Source organism: Rutilus rutilus (genome assembly GCF_951802725.1).
Source record: "Rutilus rutilus genome assembly, chromosome: 16".
Classification (NCBI taxonomy): domain Eukaryota; kingdom Metazoa; phylum Chordata; class Actinopteri; order Cypriniformes; family Leuciscidae; genus Rutilus; species Rutilus rutilus.
The window spans coordinates 12,349,440-12,368,327 of NC_140224.1; the positions used below are offsets into that span (position 1 = coordinate 12,349,440).

General features: G+C 39.1%; 1 protein-coding gene across 2 annotated transcripts in view; it reads left to right on the forward strand.

Annotated features, from left to right (window-relative positions):
- Positions 1 to 5,602: 5,602 nt before the first annotated feature.
- Positions 5,603 to 18,888, forward strand: part of mto1 (mitochondrial tRNA translation optimization 1) — a 44,276-nt gene continuing 30,990 nt past the window's right edge. For both annotated transcript variants that reach the window (XM_084435158.1, XM_084435159.1), the window contains exon 1: positions 5,603 to 5,794. The gene's annotated coding sequence lies outside the window, so the exon portion shown is untranslated. The remainder of the gene's footprint in view (positions 5,795 to 18,888) is intronic.

Here is an 18,888-nt window from a genome sequence, read left to right on the forward strand (position 1 = left end):
ATTTGATTAACTCTTAAGTAGTGCTAAGTTATTTGCTGATATTTTCATAATTTATGAAATACTTGTTTGTACTATGTACTGCAATGTCACTCACGGAGTAGAATACAAGTATAATTGTTTTGGGCTTTTTACTAAACTTGAGCAAGTTTTGAATAATATATGGATGCGGAATTTGTCACGTTTTTGCGTGTAACTTCATGAAACATACATTGATCGTGAAAAATGGAACATCATTATTTACAGCATATACTCTTGAGTAAAATGAGTTTAAACTCAAAATGATCCATCAATCAGATCTAAAGATATTCCTCATTAAGTTGTAACTCACACAGGCGAACATAGAACCTTGTATATCGATGGAGCGCATTGATGTCGCATTTTTGCTCTTAACTCCATGAAGCATGCATAAATTGTGGAAAATTGAACATCATTATTTAAAGCAGATTCTCACGACATAATCAACATAATCCATTGTGATGATTACAAGATATTCCTCATGGAGTGATGTAACATACTTGGCTAAAAACATGTCTCATGGAATAACACAAAATAGGTATCATGTTAAAGCTTAGAAACTCAGCTTTTAATGCATGTGACAATAAACTCCCACCTAGCTACGAAAAAATTCGTAACCACATTTTTTAAAACTACTGCCTTGATCAACTCAAAATAGGTGTCATTTGAATAGAGAACTTTACAATGAATGTAGCCAATTTGATTAACTCCTAAGTAGTGCTGAGTTATATGCTGATAAATAAAAATAAATAAAAAAAACATTATAAAATAATTTTTTGTACTATACTGCAATGTGTCAAAAACATCATACAGCTCATGAAAATGATCATAGAAAATGGCACAACATTATTTACAGCAGATTCTTACAATTAAAATGAGCCCAAAATCAAATCCAATCATAATCCATTGCGTTGATCACAAGATATTCCTCATTGAGGAACAATTAAAAAAATGTCCATTAGGGGGCTAGGCAAGGGCAAGGGCTAAACAAAAAGGCTACCTTGGTTCCAAATGCTGTAACTTTTGATTACTTTATGCTATCACCACAACATTTGATCCAGATGCATTTGATTTGATTCCCTTGCCTAAATTACCTTCTGCCAAGGAGACAGCGGTGGCTGTCGTAGATCACGTCTTTCGCTTACATGGCCTCCCAATGGATGTGGTTTCTGACAGGGGGCCCCAATTTGTGTCCAAATTTTGGCGGGAGTTTTGTAGATTACTGGGAGCGAGTGTCAGCCTGTCTTCGGGGTTTCACCCCCAGAGCAATGACCAAACCGAGAGGGCCAACCAAGACTTGGAGAGAGTGTTGCGATGTTTAGTATCCAAGAATCCTTCTTCCTGAAGTCAGCAACTCTCAATGGTTGAGTATGCACATAACTCGTTACCAATATCATCCACGGGCCTCCCTCTGTTTGAGTGTAGCTCAGGTTACCAGCCACCAATTTTTCCAAGTCTGGAATCCGAAGTCGCGGTCTTCGCCTTCGTCCAGAGGTGCCGCCACACGTGGAGCAGAGCCTGTGAGACTCCAGGTGGGGGCGCGCACCAAGCCTCAGGCCGATTGCCACCGGTCGGAGCCTCCCGTTTATGTCGCAGGTCAAAAAGTGTGTCTTTCATCCAAGAATATTCCGCTTCGCTCCGTATGTAACAAGCTAGCTCCCAAATTCAGCGGCCCATTCACTGTCACCAAAGTCCTTAGTCCGGTGACAGTCTGACTCAAACTCCCTCCTGCGTACAGGAGAATTCATCCCATCTTTTATGTCTCCAAATTAAAGCCCATTCTCATATTAATTCGCCTGCCCCGGTCCCGGTCTTACTCTGTTTTCTCGGGTTTGACATACCTCCCATTCTGAAACGGAAAACCCAGAGTTTCCCTCATTTCAGGGTTAACATTCTCAGAGTTTTCACTTAACCTCTTTTCTGAAACAGGCCCCTGCTCAATAAACAAACTTTATATCTGTAAAACAACTCAGATGAACTGTAATAAAGTGCACACTTTAACAATAACCTTTTTTATGACAGTAAAATCTAACGTTACATATCGTTATCAACAGAAGTATTGTTTACCGTAAAATATGTTGAAATTAGTGGACAGGCAGTCGATTCATTAAATAATAAGCTATTTTCTCACAAAATCTTTTTTTTTTTTTCATTGTAAGTCTCTTCTCCATTGACATCCATTAAAAAAAAGGCCTCTGTTCTCCTTTCCTGCATACCGACCATGGACTGTAAAAAATCTTTACCCCATCTTTATTTTTCTAGCTCAACTGTCACAGAATGGAAAGCACAGGATTGTGGGATATCAAAGGCAGCAAAAGATACACATATTTTTGAAGATGCTGCCTTCAAAAATCGATCAGATGAAGGTATCTCAGGAGACAGGAAGTGAAACTAACATTGCATTCGGACGTGCCTTGATGCCTTCCGACCTTGGAATGCGTCCTCCGAATGCAGCATTTATCAGTTTTCGAAACCTTTACGAATCTTTTGTTCCAAATCAATGGTCCGGAGCGTGTATCAAACTGCCAGAGTCACATGATCTGTGGTTTATTTATAAAGATAGCGCCTATTTGAAATTTTTATCTGACGTTTCCAGAGTTATGAGATCCAGGTGATCACTCAGCGCTCATGTACTCCGCCGAGAACAGCCTTACTTCGGCTAGTCCTTCTGACGTTTGCCACTGGCTCTGATGTTTCTGTAGTGTTTAAACATATGTAATTCGTTTAGTGTGTATCTAACGGGCGATCTTTGGTCTCATGAATCTATAATTTGTTCCCTGGCAAATCGTTTTGGCTGAGGGCCAAGTGAAGTTTCATACGCGAATTGGGATGCACCTTAGCTGTTTTCTTTGTTTTGGAGGAGGAATCACACTTCACCTGCATTGAATTGTCCAAAATAGTAAAAGGCATTTTACTAACTGATTAGAGATTAGATGACACGCTTACTTCACAATGTAGTAAACCTTTGTAAAATTTAACTAGTAGCTTCCAAACAGACTTCAGAACTTAATGTACAGTTTGTGTATGATAATAATTATAACAATGATGTATCTCTGTGAGTTTTTTTAGGTGATCTGGTAAATGGTTCTATCAGGTGCAATATTCTTTGCAGCAATTTCCTTGCATGTGAGGCCATTATGATGGCTTCACATCCTTCTTTGGAGGCAACCATTGCTAACAAGAACACAGGGTGCTTCTCATTTCTTATTTGTGCATCTTTGTTTAATTTCCTCGCTTCTTTTGCTTGTATATCAGCTCCACCCCCCTTAGGATGTGAGGAAAGTACGCAAGGGGTGCTTCTCATTTCTTATTTGTGCGTCCTTGTTACCTTTCCTCGCTTCCTTTCCTTGCGTCTCAGCTCCACCCCCTGTAGGATACGAGGGAAGGCTGCAAGGAAAGAAAAGTAGGACGGAGGAATCGAATGAAAGCTTTTTTTTTATACATTGGAATACTTGATCACTCGAGCGTCACTCCACAGCGCGTCATCAGCAGCGTTCAAAGGATCTGCCCTTATGTTGTTGAAGTTTGGTTATTTAAGAAATTCATAATAAATAATAATAAAGCAAGAGATCCTGTTGAAATTTGTGAGATATGTGGTTTATATAAACTGGAAAGGTAAAGTATAAATTAAAATGTTTGTGACCGATGTGATGGGGAGAAGAATTGATACGTGCGTCACGTTTAGTTGATAAAACACTTCCACATAGGATACACTTGTGTATCCTCACTCATAACTCCTCTGGAAGCCTCCTCACTCCTTGATCCTTGACTCCTCATGGTGCAATTAGAGAATTGAGATGTCCTTCAAGATGGCTGAGCTCGATCGGTTTCTGGGTCATAGGATGGAGGATGGAGGAGCGAGGAGACGAGGAGGGATATTGAGAAGCACCCACGGAAAGAAAACGAGGACGGAGGACTCAAAAGAAAGCTTATTTGTATCATCATATATCATTAGCTGCGCTCAGGTGATCTGCCCTTATAAGTTTGGTTATTTAAGAAATGCATAATAATAAATGATAAAGCAAGATTCCCTGTTGAAATATGTGAACTATATGGTTTATTTAAACTGCAAATGTAAAGCATTAATTGAAATTATTGTGACAGATGTGAAGGGGGAGGAGAACTGACGTGCATCAGTTTTCTTTTACAGGAGTGAGAATGAGGGAGCATCAATTTGAGTATTGAGAAGCACCTAATGATTGGAAGCACTTCTTCTCTCCTTTTATTGCAATCAGTCTGCTCTTGTAATCCAATCAGAAAGACTGTGCTGCTGATGATGATGTGATTAGTGAAATAATGTTAGCTGGTCATTTTGTGCTAGCGCCAAAAATGTTTTTTTTTGTGATTTTTGATTTGAGTTTTGTGATTTTGTGATTTTTGTCTCCATTCACTCTTCAAAAAGTCACTACAGACAGCAACTGTCCCTACCCTCTGGAAAACAGCCACCATCATCACTGTCCCCAAAAGACCTCGCCCCTCTGAATTGAATCATTACAGAACAGTAGGACTTACTTCCATAATAGCATAATGCCTTGAGAAACTGGTCCTGAACACTATCCTTCCGGTCGTCTGACCACAGCTGGATCCTGTTTGCATACAAGGCCAAAAGAGGAACACAGGATGCTGTTGCATGCCTTCTTCATACTCTCCTCCAGCATCTGGATTCCCCTGGCCATTATGCCAGGATTCTCTTTATAGACTTCAGCTCTGCCTTCAATACGATTCAACGCCACATCATGATAACTTAACTCCACTATCTTCACGTGCCACCTCTTTTCATCTGCTGGATCTATAATTTTCTCAGTGACAGACCACAGGCAGTAAGGGTGTTTTTTTTTCAATTTTTCTTCCATTTATTTATTGAAAAAAAACATCGAAAAAGTTGAATATACAATAAAGATAATATACAATAAATGTAAATAAATGTAGGCCGATGGCTTTAAAAAAAAACATAGACCTATCATATTTGGTTATTTATTTTTGCAGGTTGGTTTTGGTTTTCTTTATGTATGTTATAATTAACACTACAATAGATTTGTTTTCATGTTATTGTATTTCAATAACATATGTGCGTTAAATATTAGAAAATAATAATAATGAGGTAAAACGAATGCCTATGTGATACCGGTTTATTGGAAATGGATAATATAACAATTATTTATTTTTTGGGGGGAAATATCATATACACAAAGCAAAATATATGTTAATTGTACCAAATGGTAGACTATTTTCCACTGAGTTAAATGTTTTTTACGATGATTTTCTGACTTCAATACAGAACAATCGTAAAGCTGTTAAGACATCTCAATTGTTGAAAAGGATAATTGATGTATTAGTTGTATGATTGATTTTCTGATGCAAGATGCAGAGTTGTGAATTTGTATAGACTCAAGTATTTTGCATATCTCTGTATTCCCCTATTATTATTAATAGTACTATTAAAAACAATTATATTAGTATATAATATTATTATTATTATTAATATTATAATCCCCTATTATTATTAATATTATTATCCCCTATAAAAAAAAAAAACGAATGCCTACGTCTGTTGTTACGGTAAATTTGCGTATCTATGACAGTTATTAAGGTAAAAAATGTTGAGACATGGCTGCCTGCTTTCTGATCTTGATCACCGAGAGGATGTTGTTCACTGTGTAACGACAAAGAACTTGTTTATACAGGAGAAATTACATCAGGAGCAGTGGTGAGAATGTTCATCATGACCTCAGCCCACTATTAAAATAAAAGAAGAAGAAAGATAAAAGAAGGGGCAGTGGTGAGTAGTTCTTGCAGTGCAATTGTCAGAAGTTTATTGTCATGTTAGAGTTCCAGAAGTCATAAATCAACAAACATGCAGTTAAATCAAGGCACGCATTCACGGTAATTTAAGTCAAGTCATCTTTATTTAGTCCTTTATACATAGATATAGAGTTTCAAAGCAGCTTTACGGTAATAAACTGGAAAGCTTTTTCCTGCAAGCTCAGAGTAGAATGTGGTGGCGAATGGACATACCATTGCAGGTTACTTTACATATTATTATTATTATTATTATTACTATTATTATTATTATTATTATTATTATTATTAGGGGTTCAAGCATGAAAGAGCCTAATAATGCTGCGTTCACACCAAACGCGAATCTGCGTCAAAATTCGCGTCTGCCGCGTCTAGTTATACGCGTGACCACTTTGAGTGCATTCGCGTCAAGAGTGAAATTGACGCGCGTAAAATCAAAACTTTGAAGCGAAATTTACGCGCGTCAAAGGCGAAGTCAGGGGGCGAAAGTTTCTAAGCTGTTGGCGGCCATCTTTTTTAGATGTTTATCGAGCATTAGCAATAGCATTAATCGAGAGAGTCACCGCTCTTATATGATCTGAAGAGCAGAAACAGCTGTGTAGGGGACATCGTCGCTGTACTCGGGTCCACCAAAACCTCCGGAGGGTTTCAGGAGTTTCACAATTTGCTCCAGGAGGTAGGTTTGGTGGACCTAACGGTGAGGACGCTAACGAGGACAGCGTAGGCCGTATAAAGCCTCGGCCTCGAGTGGTCGCTGCCTGACGAGCCCGCGCTGTAAAGCCCGGCGCGAGGTTCACCCTCTCCCGCACCTAATCTGTCATTTATTTTTGTTTTGATAATAAATGGAGGCAGCCTCCAAAAGTGAAACCTGTCCTGTTATTTTTTTTGAAAAGTTTTTATACACTTAATTGTGTTTGGTGTCTTTACATTAGATTAATAAAGTTTCATATAGGCTAATCTAGAATAGATATGGAATAACATTCAATACAAATGAGTAGGCTATCTCTCATATTGAAATCGAGTTTTTATGTGAAAGATTTGCTTTGTTGTGCATTTTAGTCATATTACAAAATAATTTATTGAGGCCAAACATAAAATAACATTAAACTGTCAGTTCACCACGTGACAGCAGCAAGCAGGCAGGCTCCTGATTGGTTAACGCGGCGCGAATTGACGCAGAAGTTCAGATTTTTCAACTCGGGCGGCAGACGCGAATTCGCGTCAAACGCGTGATGCACAAAAAGCACAATTCGCGCTTAACGCGCCAGACGCTCAATTCGTGTCTAGTTCGCGCGAATGAGGCGAATTCGCGTCTACCGCGCCGCGCTAAACGCCATTCGCGCCGCAAGACCTCCAGACGCGCGTAAACGCGTCTTACCATTGACTTAACATTGAAATCACTCGCGCCAGACGCATATTCGCGTTTGGTGTGAACGCAGCAGTCCCTCCCCTCCGCTTCCGGCTCATATCACAAAAAATATGTATGGTAGTCAATGGCGAGAGACAACTTATCTTTTTATTCCGTCTGAACTGTGCCCTGAATTACACATATGATGTTTGTCAAATTAAAAGATTATTATGAAAGTCAAGAAAGTCGCAGTTTGTCATAAAACAGAAGAGTAACATTTAGTTTTATGTGAAAATCGCTCAATGAACTACACCTCTCGTCTCGCACTATGTACGTCACCGTCCGTTGCTCGTATGTGTGCAGTCTGGTACAAAACACTCGTGCATGACGGCGTAACGTTACGATTATAACGTAAGACTATAGGAAAAATGACAGACGTTAGCTTCAGTAAAGTTAGCTTCATTCATTGAGAGAAAAGGTACGACGTCACATGTGCGCCTTTTGGGTTTGTAGTCTTTGTAATTACGTATTTTCACAGTCTTATGGTGCGTTCAAGTCCTCCTGGGAAGTTCGTACGTACGAGGTGGGAAGTCGTGCTTATAACGGCATGTGCGTTCAAGTCACTTTCGTCGGAGCAAAATGGCGGAGTACTTTCTCTTAATTAATTACACAAAAATACAGTAAGGTTCTTAAACTCTTGTTCTAGAAAATGAAGAACAAAGAAATGTGCATCAGGTGTACTTTGTATTTTTATGTTTTTAATTAATTTATGAAGCCACTGCCAACACATTGTTACATGTTGCATTATAATACTATCATATTCTGTGTTGGCGTTGGCGATTAGCTAACTGAGCTGTTAGAAAAGCCTGACAATATCACAGCTAAATACCTTTACATATTGTGTATTCCGCCATGTTAATCACTGACACGCCCCCAACTCGTAAAGATCGGAGCTTAGAGATAATCCCGAGCTCCCCACTGGTATTTACGACATTGTGGTGGCGTTCAAGTGCGTTCAACTCGTAAATACGATCTATACGAGATGACTTGAACGCACCATTATACCTCAACAATTTTACATCAAACTGCGACTTTCTTGACTTTAAAATTTATCTTTTAAATTGACAAAAACATGTGTAATTCAGGGCACAATTCAAACGAGATCAAAATATTTGTTGTATCTCGCCATTGACTACCATACAATATTTTTCCGAAATAAGGTCCCATGGTGGTCCACCGGAAGGGGAGGAGCTGGTAAGTCCCGCCCCTTCCGTAAAACCCCGCTGGACCTCTAGGTTGAAAAATCGTCAATGCAAGTGAATGAGAGAAAATAATTATTTTCTGGTCCCGTTTGAATTGTGCCATGAATGTGAACATATGTTGTCTGTGAATTTTTTATATAATCTTTCATGTTACGAGTTTGACAGTATATGGTATGATTCTTCGGCTAGCAGTTGTGGAAAAGACATAACGAGAAAGACTACATGTCGCCTATGTGACGTCACCCCATAAAGTTGACTTACCCGTGGTTTTCGCCAACCTCAACGATTTTGTCCTCTCCCTGAAAGAAGGCGGTGAAGTGCACCAAAGACACAGTCATGTTTAGCGGGATCCGTGAGCTAGTGTCCGTGTGCGAATGGTGGTGACGTTTCAAACGCGTCGAAAGCAGCGAAGAGTTGTAGTCCACAAAGTGCTCTCACACAAAGTCTAACCGTATCAAACTTCTACCCGCTAAATTGTAGCATTCTTCACACGAAAGATTATATAAAAAATTCACAGACAACATATGTTCACATTCATGGCACAATTCAAACGGGACCAGAAAATAATTATTTTCTCCCATTCACTTGCATTGACGATTTTTCAACCTAGAGGTCCAGCGGGGTTAGCGAAGGGGGCGGGACTTACCAGCTCTATAGTAATTGTAAGGATTTGTAAAACGCATCGTGCAGGCCAAACCGTAAGGCCTAGAGACTTGAAACCTGGCCAGATGGTAGGCCTCAATTTGGGGACAACCTATCAGAGTATGACCCCGATTAGCCCATAGGTGGCGCTACAGCAATCAAAAATGCGAAACTGCTCATAACTCTTAGACCGTTTGTCCTAGACTCAAGTGTCTTACATCACTGTGATCCCTGGCTCGAGGCGGACAAAATGGTAATTCAATTTCGATTTAGGCAGGAAAAATGTTCTGCTATGTCACATTTTGTCCAAAACCTACTTTTGCGAACTAGTCCCTGGTTTTTCGCCCGATCGGAACCAGACCAGTCTAGGACAATTCTCTGGACTCTCTAGATCAATAGTTATCGAAAAAAAAGTTTAACTTTTGCATTTGGGTGGCTGTAACAGGGTCATTTAGAAAAGGGGTGTGACAAAATACACTCAAAAGCCTAACTCCCGAAGTAAATGAGGTATCTTCACCAAACTTGGTACACATGTGCAAGAGGTCAATCTGAGGTCACAGTAAAAAAAAAATGTGGCGATTGGCCACAAGGTGTCACTATAACATAAAAAAAACATGAAACAGGCTATAACCACCTGACCGTTAGTCCGATTGACTTGAAAATTGGTGTGCAGTGTCTTGGTCTAAGGTGCCATGTATGTCTATGAGGACATTGGCGTATCTCAAAAAACATGGCCACCATCGACCAATGAAGTTTGAGCACCTATTAGACAAGGTTAACGGAGGCCGATCGGAACGAAACTCAATGGGCATGTTCGACTCATGGCCCTAGCGGTCTGTAAGAATTTTGAAAGAAATCGGCCACTAGTTGGCGCTAACGAGTTTTACGGCTCTGTAATCACATGGTGTTACAAATATCCACACAATATGCATATCATTTGATAGATCTCCTCATCCTGAACAACTTTGCCTCAAGAACCATTGCTGTCAATTAAACTGTTCATAAAATATTCGTGAACATGTTAAAAACCTACTTTTGCGAACTAGTCCTAGGTTTTTCGCCCAATCGGAACCAAACCAGTCTAGGACAATTTTCTGGACTCTCTAGATCAGTGGTTCCCAAACTTTTAACAGGCATGTACCCCCTGAGACATTATAGATCTTCCGGAGTACCCCCCAACACCACCAATTGTTAACAAGAAGTATTTTTTATTTTATTAATATTTAATTTTATCAATTTTGTCGAGAATAGTGAATAGACTCATAAACATATGATACAAATCTCATCAAAAGTCAACATGTTGGTGTTGCGGTGGTCGGGGGGTTGTTTTGAAATAAATAAATAAACAACAAAGAAACAACACACTAAAGCCTGTAAAGCATTGAAATAAATATCAGTAAATACTGGGAACTTACATAATATAATAAAGTTGAATCTATTTAAAAAAAATTAAATAAAAAAAATAAACTTTCGTTTAATATTTCCACACAAAGACGCGTGATACAGCCTATCACTCTGCTCTTTGAGAGGGATGTGGGACACGAGCAGGAAAGAGACCATCGATCTATTTTCTGATATCTTCATGTTTTCTACTTGTAAAAGGTATGAAGAGCGAATTCTATCTTCCACAAGGGCAAGGCATTTAGGCTATGTTTGCGCGCTGCCAGAGAAAGCCAAACTAAAATCACCCGCGCGTGTGAAACGCGCTTTACAAATGAACTTGACGCGCTTTACCTATCATAGCCTAACAAGCACAAACTGTGTTAAAAAGAATTTGACGTACAAGTAAAAATGTAGGCTATCTGTCCTACAGCGTTTTTTCTACTTTAACACAGTAAAGAATACGAAAATAATTGACCTAAAAGCGAACAAAGGAAGAAACGTTTATAATCCCCTTTGGAAATGGGTGAGACGCGAGTGAAGATATGGGAAAAGAAACAAGAGATTCCATGCATTTTCGTCTTTCTATAAGGAATTTGGAATATTTTTAAATTTGCTAATAATTGGGTGATCAGATCGCAAACCAGAATTTAAAGCCGAAAAAGCTTAAGTTTATGGGCTCACGCACAACTCTCTCATTCGTCATGAATTCAAACTTTTCCATGGTTGCGAATCTGCGATATAACATTTAATTGCTAACCTATTATTTATTTTGTAAACAAAGCTTTGTGTGTCATAATATTAATGTAAAACAGCATTAATTTTTTTGGCAAACCACCGCCGGTACTACTCAGCCACCGCGGTGGTGGGGTTGTCAAGATTACCGGCAATTCGCGTACCCCCTGACATTCAGTCCACGTACCCCTGGGGGTACGCGTACCCCAGTTTGACAACCGTGGCTCTAGATCAATAATTATCAAAAAAAAGTTTAACTTTTGCATTTGGATGGCTGTAATAGGCTCATTTATAAAATGGGCGTGGCAAAATACACTAAAAAGCCTATAAATCCTAAATAAAAACTCAGAACTTCACAAAAATTGGTGAGCATATGTGACATGACATCATTAAGAAGCAAGCCAAATTTTATGGAGCTCGGACCATAGGTGGCGCTATAACTGTTAAAAAGCTTTAAAACCATATATTTCCTATGGTAAATTGCCTGTATTGGCTGTGAATGGTGTTTTCTATCTATGATCATATAATGTTCATATCATAATGTTCAAAACCAGTGCAATACAATTCTCTGGACTCTCTAGATCAATAATTATCAGTAAAAGTTGAACTTCTTCATTTGGATGGCTATAATAGGGTCACTTCAAAATGTAGCCTTGACCAATGTCCCCGAAAGCCTATATCTCTTCTATGAATGCTCAGATCTTCCTAAAAACAAGTCAGAACATGTAAAATATCACTCTGAACAAGCATGAAAAATTTCAGACAGATCGGACAAAATTTGCCTCTATAACAGTTAAAAAGGTGAAAATGATATGAATGTAATGGCATATTAAGCCAATAAGTGGTATTTTACTGCCCCCTGCTGTTTAAAATAGTCATTTTGTCATATTGTTCTATAATTCCTATTTAGACGTTATAAAATCACTCTTTTAACATTTACAATCACCTTTAGTGAAAATTCATCTATTGAAGTATTACTACTGACAATTGTGTCACATTGATAAATGTGAATCCTGAAGGAGACTTGCAGTAAACAGTTTGATCACCTTGTTGTAAAGTTTTTCTTTCTTCAAAGCAGACCAGGAGACGTTGGGGATCACGTTCAAACAAAGTTATTCTTTATTGAGGACTTCGCGTTGACGTGGCTGCTGGAATCCAACATAATCTAAAGTACATAACTGTTCATGGTGTCTTATAGGCATTTTAGGAGGAGGGACTTTTGAAGGTGGAGACAAATTCAAACAAAGCATGTAAATGAGTATACAGGTTAAGGAACCCACCCCAGACCCCAGCGTGTTACCAGTCTCAATTTAATCAGCATACCTATTCAAATGCTGATACTGACCAGGAACTCCGGTTCCAAGGGCCATCCCAGAGCCATTAAAGACAAAAGGTGAAAGTCTCCCCTACAGCTAATCCAATCAAGCTAACGATTCAATGTCTGGGCTCCGAAAGGTGAGAATCTCAGTGATCTGACTCATTTAACTTACACTGGTAAAACCGGTCTGGCAGGAATCTCTTGCTGGAAACTCAATAAGCATCATTTAAAAACTCAAATGTTAAAATCAGTATTCTTTACCGTGATGTTTATGTTAGGAAGCGTATTTGAAATAGATTCTTAAATTTGGAATCCTTCAGTCCCCCGTTTGAGAGTTCTTAAAAACTCTCACAAAATACAAATTTAGACAGTTAAAAGTTCATTCTTGTAACTTGAAAAAGTTACAGGCACGTATAATTTATTCTGTGTTGTGTCCTTGATTTACGTGAGTGTCATAGTTCTTCTCAAAACCATAACTGTTGACACCTGCGACGCAGGGTGTAAAATGTCATATAAACTACATGATTGTAGAAAACCATGTAGCATAAGAGTGGAAGTCTGGAAAGTCCATGGCGCCTGAATAGCTGTGAAGTCTGTTTCCTGTAGAGTCCATTTCCCACATAGAGTCGCTCTGATGACTCGTCCCTCATGAGGCTTGTTCATGGAAATCTGAGGTGATGAATTATACCAGGATGCCGCTTGTGAAGACATGGCATACACACACCTGTAACACAATAAAACAAAGAAACGGCAGACCAGCAGTATTCATGCATGGACTTCATTCTTCCATAAGTCGCACATGTTCTGTGTTGATTTTCTGTAATTGCATGCTGACACAGAAACGAACATGCGATTAGGGTCCGTGAAGTCTCTGCGTTGTGTATTTTTTCGAACCATGAAGAATTATCTTCAGTCATCTGGTGTAATTTTGTTGAAAGATCAAGATTGCTTGTTAGTTAACCCGACATTAACCCGGTGCAGCACTCATGTAATGGTGCAGGCTTGTAGTCTTGATCATGTCGATGGATGACTGAAGGTTTCGTATGTAAGTCTCTGCGTTGTGTTTTTTTCTTCTGTGTTGGTTGGCTCGGCAGTGGGTCAAGTTGTTTTCTTGAGGTTGTGGCTTCATATGCAGGTGAGGAGGTCTTTGCATATGGATCTCGGGACAGCCATCAAGTGGTATCTGCACAGAGGAAGAAAGAAAACAAAAGACGACAGAGCAGTATTTGTCCAAACACTAGGGTTGTAGCAGTATTTGTTTAAACACTAGGGTTGTATCGTTTTCAGTCTGCTGTTGTTGTTTCATTCTTTCCCTATTTCTTAATTGATTTGACACCTACGGACCAGTGAGGTGGGGATACGAGGGGGGATGAGGAAATCTTCACCACATGGCTGACCCCCGATGCCTGTTGCACTTCGGTTCTTCCATGGGCTCCGCACTGGTCTGTGTGTCCTATTCTGTCCCTGTTGTGTGCACACTGTACAGTGTGTGAGAAAATTGGCACATTTCCATTCTCCAGTGAAACATCAGTCCTAGTAGGCGTCATAACAGAGGATGGTGTCTGATTGTAATGTTCTGCAGTATAACATTTAAGGCTGTGAGTATACTGAATGTCCCCCAAACAAAGGCTGTGACAGTCAATAAGTCTTTCATCTTTGTTGTAAGTTACTGGGGAGATTAAGCAACACAGCCCAAATGGTTAACACCTCAAAAAGCTTACCCACGAGTCCAATGACGAGGGGAGGGGTTGCTTCAAAGTAGCAAACAAATGTAGTAAAAGCTGCATAACATTGTTAACTTGTCTTAAGTTATTTTTGTTTTTTCTATATTCTTTTCCAAAATGTCCGTGTTTGCCACAGTAAGAACAACTGGCTTCTCTAGGACATTTGCGTTTCTGTTTCTCTGAATTGACCTTAAAGGATGCTGCTGCAATTTTTACTCTTGCCTTGACATCAGAGTCTCTTTCCCAAGTAGCTAACCTGTCCAAGTTGTTTTGCAGGGTTCTACTGGACCATGTTAATTCTAAGTAAGGCAATGCATTTTTATGTTCTGACAGAAGACCCTGAAACCATGTGCGAACCAAAGGGCCATTATCACCTAACACCTTCTCTGAAGTGTCAGCAATCCCGCTGTAAGCTGCAGCGGTCTGGCAAAATCTTTCTGTGTACTCGCATACATTTTCACCCTTCTTCTGTACTAAAGTAGTGATCTTTGACCAGTCCACGTTCGGTCCAACAATGTTCGTTAACACTTTCAGAACTCCCTCTCTCAATTCATCTTTTCTGGCATTTTGAAACTCAGAATTGTTTACAGCACTTTCAAAATCATTGAATTCTGACTCAGTCAAAATCTGTGATATTAGCTGGGTGACTTCAGCTAGAGACATATCGTAGAGCCGCATCTTTTTGGACAACTCTCTCCTCAACTCAGAAAAATGTATTTGCACTGATGGCAAACTTTCAGCAATTCTCTCAATATCTTTAGGACCTAAAGATGTTTTGACTGCTTGTGGCTGCAGTATGGGGGTTGCCGATCGAACTGGATCAACCCCTTTTTCCCTGTTCTGAGCCTTTTGTCTTGCTCCACACACTTCAACGGCATAAACATCTTTCAATCCATCATTGACACTGTTCTCTATACTATAGACAGACTGTAAGTCAGGATAAGTTTCATCTAACTGTTGGTTTTCTGAGTCACATTTGGTTGAGGCTTTGTTACAGCCCACCTGTTTAAGACAGGACACTTGAGTCTGCAATTGTTTGTTCTGTTCTTTTAACTTATCAATACACTGAGCTTGTTCTTGTGCAATGGATAAGCTAAATTCTCTGTGACAGAAGATAATACCTTTCACATTTTTCTTCCTGATACATGCACCCAATAATTTCTTACAATCTTCAATTGAGCATACTTTGTCTGCATCAATGCCAAATTTCTTTGTCAAATTCAATCTGACTTCCTCAGTCACGACTGAGTCCATGTGCTCTCTTAACAAAGACTTAAACTCATTGTCTGTCCATAACGGGCAAGCTAATCCACCTTTCTCTGTTGTGGGTATCAGCCTAGCATTCCTTCTAACCATTTTTTTGTGACTTCCTTTGTTACTTAACAATCACAAAACACTAAAACTTCTCTCTACTGTCTTACAAACAGAGGGTACAATCTTATTAGCACACGACGCTAAATCATCTCTACCTTACAGAGGATAGGTCTTCTCTAGCAAGAGGATACACACAATATTAACATGTAACTGTTAATCTTCCCTGCCTGAACAACAGAGGATAAATTTCATCTCTAAAAGAAAACTTTTTTTAGAGGATGACTTAGTTAACCAAACCCTGCAGCTGTTTGTTAACTTCTTCTCTGTCGGCGCAGAGGAAAACAAATTTGTACTGGTCTGCCTCGGTTCTTTGAATAGAGTGAAACTCACCAAATCGTTGGTTGTACAGAAAACATTCCAAGATTCAGATCTTTGAGCTAGAATTTCTTTGAGTTTCCTTTTTCTCCATCCGGGTCACGGCACCATCTGCTGTAAAGTTTTTCTTTCTTCAAAGCAGACCAGGAGACGTTGGGGATCATGTTCAAACAAAGTTATTCTTTATTGAGGACTTCGCGTTGACGTGGCTGCAGGAATCCAACATAATCTAAAGTACATAACTGTTCATGGTGTCTTATAGGCATTTTAGGAGGAGGGACTTTTGAAGGTGGAGACAAATTCGAAAGGTGAGAATCTCAGTGATCTGACTCATTTAACTTAGACTGGTAAAACCGGTCTGGCAGGAATCTCTTGCTGGAAACTCAATAAGCATAATTTAAAAACTCAAATGTTAACCCCCTGAGGTCGGCGGTATCGCCGGCGATACCAGCTCGCTTTTTTTTTATCAGTGTAAAAGAAACTCAAGAAACTAAAGATTTTCCATAGGAGTTTCATACATCAATCGATTCTGTTAAATGTGTATTATTTTTGTGTATACTCACAATAAAAACAAAGTGTTGTGCTTTTTGCCAAATAAAGAAAAATAAACACGAAGCGAGTTCTGCATTCTCTCTGCCAGTGAAGTCCATTCTGAAACGCGTCGGAAAATGAACAATAACTCAGCGAATACTAAGTCAAACAGGCATACAGACACACAGGCATGAAGCTTGAATTCTCTTCTTTTAAATGAAGTAATTTATATAAAAAACAAATATTCTCATCTTGTGAAATCTGTATTAAAAGAGAGCGATTCCAGTCGAGCTCATTACAGCTAATTCAAATGTAATGTGACACGCCCACGGAGAGCGCGTGCTATTCAAACGCAAATGACTGAGGCAATCCACGCAAACCTGTGAACGCCCCCATAGGAGAAAACACAAGTTTATTCAGATCATTACTTGTTTACACAGTCTCGCAGCGCTGTGAGGAATAATAATAATGGAAAATGTACCTCAGAAGTGCGGGTATATCGAGGAGCGAGCTGAGGAATACTGTAGCAAGTTTTTTTCCTTCTCACATGAATCAGGTTTCTGTTTATGAATGAATGAACGGCAGAGATGCGCGCTGTTTACCACAGCTCGCAAAAAGACAGTTTAAATTTAAATCGCGTGTGTGAATGAATGATGATGTTTTAGCAAACTGTATTGCTATACTGAGATGAGTAAAAATCGAAATATGTTGAAATAAAATGTAGGCTATTTGTATAAGCAACGTATTAAACTGCAAATTAACATTTATATGCCCTAATATTTCATAAAAACAACGTTACAGTCAGGCGAAATATGAAAGACAACATTTTGTTGACTAGATTTGGGTACAGTTTTTAATGTAGAATATACTGCCACATCAAATAAGCTTTTGTTTAGCAATTTCTATATATATAAAATACTATTTTTGTCAAAAATAAAGTCATCAACTAAGATGTTAGCTGTTCCAATGTTGGCTATATTCAAACTAATGAATACATAGATAAAATGTAGGCCTATAATCTTTTTTTTTTTTTTACAAAGAAAGAGTACACTTGAAATATTGTTGAAATTGTAATTATTGTTGTAATTATTGTTGTAATTGTAACCTTTTTAATAAAATAGCAAAACATATTTACAAGATAGATGTAAGCAAAATCTTAAATGGTCAATATAAGTCTTCTTCTAAATATATCTTTTGTCCTTGCATTGTGGCTCAGTCAGTGTCACACCTGAATGAATGGCTCATTATGCAGAGTCATTACGCATAATGGGTGGGACATTGTAATCTCAGGTGTAAACCACTCCTCGTTCACGCCCCCTCGCATATTGGCTTTCCAAGCAAAACCTGTTTTACATCAATTTAAATCAATGTATTGTTTTATGTGAACGATAAAGCAAGACTATTTTCACATAATTTTGAAGCCAGAACTCAAAGCGACAACATCCATTAGTCAAAAGTCTTATTGACACATATTTATTATGAGTTTTGTGGTCTTATTTCAGCAACTTTCATTTAAATTTTTTTCAATAACCACGCATAAACATTATTCTCTTAAAAATTCAAAAATATACATGCATGGTGATCACATATTTTGGTAGCCCTGTTTGTGCTATATAGAGTGAATTTACACCTTTGCCATTAACATGTTTATAAACTAGATGTACCGCATGGTGGTACAAAATATGACCGCCGCTCAGGCCTGCACTGGCTTTCCACAAAAATAAATGACGTGGAGCAATTTGGCTGTATTGCGTGTTTATGTATATACCTAAAAAAAGTAGTAGTATGTGCATGTCTGTCTGTGTGTGTGTGTTTGTGTATGTGTGTGTCTGTGTGTGTGTGTGTCTGTGCGTGTATGTATGCGTGCGTACATGTGTGTGCGCGTGTGTGTGTGTCTGTGCATGTGGATTTGTATGTGTGTGTATGGGTGTGTGTCTGTGCGTGTGGATGTCAGAGTGTGTGCATGCTTGCGTTTGTTTGTATTCCTGCATGTCTGTGTGTGACAGTATCATCCTTAACCAGCAACCCTTCGCTCAACACCAGCATCTACAGGCCGATGAGTGTACAGTCACTAAATGTGCACATAAATGAATTTATTTTATACCCCCCCATGGATGAAATTCTACGAAACTTAGCATACCCCCAGAGGATGTCAAGTTAATCATACACATGAAATATGGTGCAGTTCTGAACATCTCAACTGAAGATAGGGGTGATTAAAGCAGAATAATATTGCATTTTCATTTTTTATAGGAAGGGGCGCAAATCACAAATGAGTGATTATGGGCTAGGTTGATGTGGGCCCTTAAGACCAACATACCATAACAATTTCTTCATCCTCGGTGCCACGGTTCAGGTAGTTATTTAGGAAAAACTGAATTTTTTGGGTTTGGGGGGGCCCAGCGCGGGGGGGGAGTGGCCCCCGGGGACCAAACGAAATTTTTA